At 49.5% G+C, this 4,950-nt stretch overlaps 1 pseudogene; it reads right to left on the bottom strand.

The window, feature by feature from the left end:
* Positions 1-1,498: 1,498 nt before the first annotated feature.
* On the bottom strand, positions 1,499-2,292 carry LOC100353362 (centromere protein M-like; annotated as a pseudogene).
* Between the last annotated feature and the right edge of the window lie 2,658 nt (positions 2,293-4,950).

A 4,950-nucleotide genomic window follows, 5' to 3' on the forward strand; every position in this document is an offset into this window, starting at 1 on the left:
GGCTGGTCACCAAACTACCACAGTACCATCATCGATCTCTCAGGAATTCATTTATATTAAGCAAACTCATAGAAGGCTGAAAGAAAAACTTGAGTGTCAATTATTTGATTTCCTGAAGGAAATACGTTGCTGTGTGTGTGTGTGTGTGTGTGTGTGTGTGTGTATGACAGAGAGAGAGTTAGAGAGAGAGACAGAGAGAGACCTAGAAATGTAGGCCAAAGTGTTGATGCTCTTTTCTCTCTCTCTCTCTTTTTTTTTTTTTTTTTTTTGAAGTTCTTCTCTAACTAATAAGAGGGCTTTCCTGATTTATATAGCAATGGGTTGGTTTAACACAACATCTGATAGATTTGCAACATAAAAGGATAAATTCTCTTTCCTTCAACAGATCCTACCAGAGGTAAAGGGAACAGTACGATGTTCTTTAGCTGCAGTGGTCATCCCGTGCTTCACAGGTTACTTTCCTGCGAGATTACTTGGGAAGGTTGGAATTCAGCAATCCTGGGAGAAATTTTTTTAAAATCTTGCATATCAGTCTTGAATATCATAAGAAGCTTCTTGGTGCTTCTTAATAACATGGGATTAAAGGATCTTTTTCTCTCACTTAAATAAATAAATAAAAATAAATGAATAAGACTTTTCTTAAAGTATGAGTGTTTTAACAGTGAAAATTCTCCATGTCCCTACCCCAGTCCTGATGCTAGCTTCCCATCCATTCTTTCAGAGATCATTAATGCCAGCACAAGACAACGCACTACAGCACCATTCAGTTTGTCCTTCTGCCCACCTGCTTGGCATCTCTTTGTGCTCCTGAAAGCACAGACGTGGGCTTTGCAGCTGCCTTTCCTTATCTCACTGAGGAGGGGAATGGCTGCCCACTGCTTTGAGTTGGCAAAGTGCTGTATCAACAACCTTATTTCCTCTCACAGAAATAGAATTCTGTTGTGCTTGGAGTGTTTATTTTCATTTAATTTTAATGAAAGCTGAAACAAAGATTTAAATTATTATTATATTTTTGGCTGGCACAGCACAAGACATTGTTAACACGGTGTATGACAAAATATATCATCCAGCAAGCTGGGGCGTCATCGTCTGACTTCACCCTCACTTCACGAAATCCTGCGGCGAGAGGCGGGCGTTTAGTGCAGAGGTTAGGCCGCCAGTTCAGTCTCCTGCGTCCCAATCAGAGTTTAACTTGGGTTTAACACCTGGCTCTGGCCTCTGACCCCACTTGTTAGGTTCCTGCCACTCACAGGGCAGACCTGGATGAATCCCTGGCTCTGACCTGGCCAGGCCACTGTGGGCATCTGGGAAGCTGACCAGCAGATGGGAGCTCACGCTTTCTGTCTCTCAAACGAATTTTAAAAAGTTCAAAAATCCAAAAATATCCCACATCACGAAGTGAGCAGAACCATCTCCATTCACACCCGAGGAGGCAACCAGCAGGCTCTGCGGGGCAGGGCCGAGCTCCTCACCTGTGAAGGCACAGTGCTGGGCGACACCTGTGGGTTTCAAACTTTTTGGCCACGGACCCTTTGTTTAAACAAACTCTTTAGTGAAGACGTATCATGTCAGACGATGAGACCCAGGCTCTGCTGGGGGAGGTGGGAGTGGGGCTGGATCAGCAGCTGGGCCCTCTCTGTGCCTGCCCAGCTCACCGTGGACCAGGCAGGACCCTCTTCCCCAACCATGACTGTTCCTGGAGCTGGCATTAGGCTGTTGGGGGGTGGGGCAGCCCCAGGCCCAGAGGCCCTCACAGGTCTTCCAGGGAGGGGCTCTCGGAGCTCCTGAGCAGGGACAGCAGGCTCAGGCCGAGACGCCGGGCACGTGGCCAGCACAGATCTGCAGCATGCGTACCAGGCGCTGCGCCATGGTGGCTCGGAAGCCTTCCACCTCCAGGTCACAGAACAGCACGGGGCTTCGGTAGGTGTGGGCCAGCCTCATGATGGTGTTCCGATGAACGCTGCAGTGGCTCTCCCGCCCAGCGCCTGCAGCCAGGAAGCACGCCTTCCCTAGGAAGAAGCTGGCGTCCACGTGGTACAGGGACTTCTCCACGCTCTGCAGGCTGTATTTGCTGTGAAGATTAATCACAAATACGAGCAGGTCCACTCAAGGCCGATTCACGTTGGAGGGCAGAGGGAGGGACCTTGCAAGGTGGACCCTCAGCTCCGAGGCGCAGTCCATCTTGAGCATGGAGTCCGCCAGCTGCTACAGAAGAGCATCGTCCATGCCCATCAGCAAGAGGGTGGCCGTGTTCAGCCCGGGCAGCTTGTCTAGCGGCCTTAACACCGACATCCCAGCCGCTGGCTGAACCCTAAATTATTTTTTAATTGAAAAGAAGATTTATTTATTTATATGAAAGGCAGAGTGACAGAGAGATAGAGATCTGCCATCTGTCAGCTCACTCTCCAAACGTGAGAGCCAGGAGCCAGGAACTCCGTTTGTGTCTCCCACATGGATGGCAGGAACCCAAGCACTTAGGTCAGCATCTGCTGGCTCGCAGGTGCAGTAGCGGGAAGGAGAATTAGAAGCCGGGATTCCAGCCAGGCCCTTTGATATGTGAGGTATAGGAAGCAGGCACAGCAAGCAGTGACTCAGCTCACTGTGCCACAACGCCCACCCGCTGACACACAGATTTTAAGTGTGTGTTTCTGTTTCCACACACTGATATCAGACACAATGACATGAGACTTCCATTTTGAAGTAAGCAAAGACAGGAATCAGGCTTCCATTTTACTCGTTCAAGGTCTTGTTCCTTTTACAGAAAGAGCATTCATGAAGATAGAAGGACGATTTTAAAATCATTGATGAATGCCGGCACCATGGCTCACTAGGCTAATCCTCCGCCTTGCGGCGGGTTCTAGTCCCGGTCGGGGCGCTGGATTCTGTCCCGGTTGCCCCTCTTCCAGGCCAGCTCTCTGCTGTGGCCTGGGAGTGCAGTGGAGGATGGCCCAGGTGCTTGGGCCCTACACCCCATGGGAGACCAGGATAAGTACCTGGCTCCTGCCATTGGATCAGCGCGGTACACCTGTCACAGCGCCCTGGCCACGGCGGCCATTGGAGGGTGAACCAACGGCAAAGGAAGACCTTTCTCTCTCTCTCTCTCTCTCTCTCTCTCTCTCTCGCTGTCCACTCTGCCTGTCAAAAAAAAAAAAAAAACATTGATGAAGATTTTACAATCTAATTCGTACGGGAGAAACCTTACAGACTGTTTTCATGGTATCGGTGGTTCATTCTCAGCATTTCTATAATATTATTTCTTATTGTGAACAAATTATTTTATTTAAAAATATGTTTAGTGATGGAATGCTACAAAGCCTAGTAGGGGAAAGCATCTGAGACAAGATTGTTTCCCAAAGATGGTCACAACAGTATCTCCCATCCTACATGCTGTTTTTTTTTTCTTTTTTAAAGATTTATTCATTTATTTGGAAGGCAGAGTTACAGAGAGGCAGAGGCAAAGAGAGAGGGAGAGAAAGAGAGAGATCTTCCATCCACAGGTTCACTCCGGCCTCAATGACTGGAGCTGAGCTGATCCGAAGCCAGGAGCCAGGAGCTTCCTCTGGGTCTCCCACGCAGGTGCAGGGCCCAAGGACTTGGGCCATCTTCCACTGCTTTCCCAGGCCACAGCAGAGAGCTGGATGGGAAGTGGAGCAGCCAGGACTCGAACTGGCGCCCTTATGCGATGCTGGCACTGCAGATGGCAGCTTTACTCTCTACGCCACAGCGCTGGGTCCCCACATGCTGTTTTGCAACGTGATCCCCGTCAGGAGGAAAGGCCTCTTGCTTTGAATGTGAGCTGGCCTGTGCCTCACTAACAACTGAGAGAATGGAGCAGAAGTGACATTGTATGATTTCTGAAGCTAAGTCAGAAAACACCCTGATTGCTTACCTGGCTTTCTCGGGTCTCCCCTGGAGAAAGTCAGCTGCCTTAGTGACCACCTGAGACTTCCACGCTGCAGAGGCCACATGTGGATGCTTCAGCTGACGCACAGGTGAGCCTGGTCTTCTAGTGACACCACCAAGGCACCGGACACGTTAGTGAAATAGTTGTGGACTCTCCAGACCAGCCTGTCTGCTGGCTGAGAGCAAAGTGAAGGAGCGGAGGGGTCACTAGCCAAGCCCTACTGGCGTTCTTTGCCGGTACAATCTGTGGGGTACAATACAGTGGTGAACGTTTATCCTCTACGCTTTGACATAATTTGTTACACAAAAATAGAAACTGGGGCTGGCGCCGCGGCTCACTAGGCTAATCCTCCACCTGCGGCACTGGCACACCAGGTTCTAGTCCCGGTTGGGGTGCAGGATTCTGTCCCGATTGCCCCTATTCCAGGCCAGCTCTCTGTTGTGGCCAAGGAGTGCAGTGGAGGATGGCCCAAGTCCTTGGGCCCTGCACCCACATGGGAGACCAGGAGAAGCACCTGACTCCTGCCTTCGGATCAGCGTGGTGCAGAGGGTGAACCAATGGAAAAGGACGACCTTTCTCTCTGTCTCTCTCTCTCACTGTCCACTCTGCCTGTCGAAAAAAAAAAGAAAAGAAAAGAAAAGAAAAGAAACTGGAACAAAGAGCTTTAAGGAATATTATACTTTAACAACACATGCAATTAATATAATAACTAATAATACTGTGTCTTCTACATGTTAGCTACTATCCAAGATTCTTGGGATTACAGGAAGTGTCAGATGAGATCCCTATCTCAAGGAGCTTACAGATCATTAAATGGAAGCCAACTTGCAAAGAAACCTAAGTACAGGAGTGGGCATTTAGCCTAGCAGTTAAGACACCCACTTCTCACACAAGAGTGCCTTGTTTTGATTCCCTGCTCCACCTCCTGACTCCAGCTTCCCACCGAAGCTGACTAAGGAAGAAATGGAGATGGCTCGAGTAATTGGATTCCTGCACCTGCCCAAGCACTTGGGCCCCTGCACCCACGTGGGAGACCTGGTTGGGGA

This window comes from Oryctolagus cuniculus, chromosome 7 (genome assembly GCF_964237555.1).
Source record: "Oryctolagus cuniculus chromosome 7, mOryCun1.1, whole genome shotgun sequence".
Taxonomy (NCBI): domain Eukaryota; kingdom Metazoa; phylum Chordata; class Mammalia; order Lagomorpha; family Leporidae; genus Oryctolagus; species Oryctolagus cuniculus.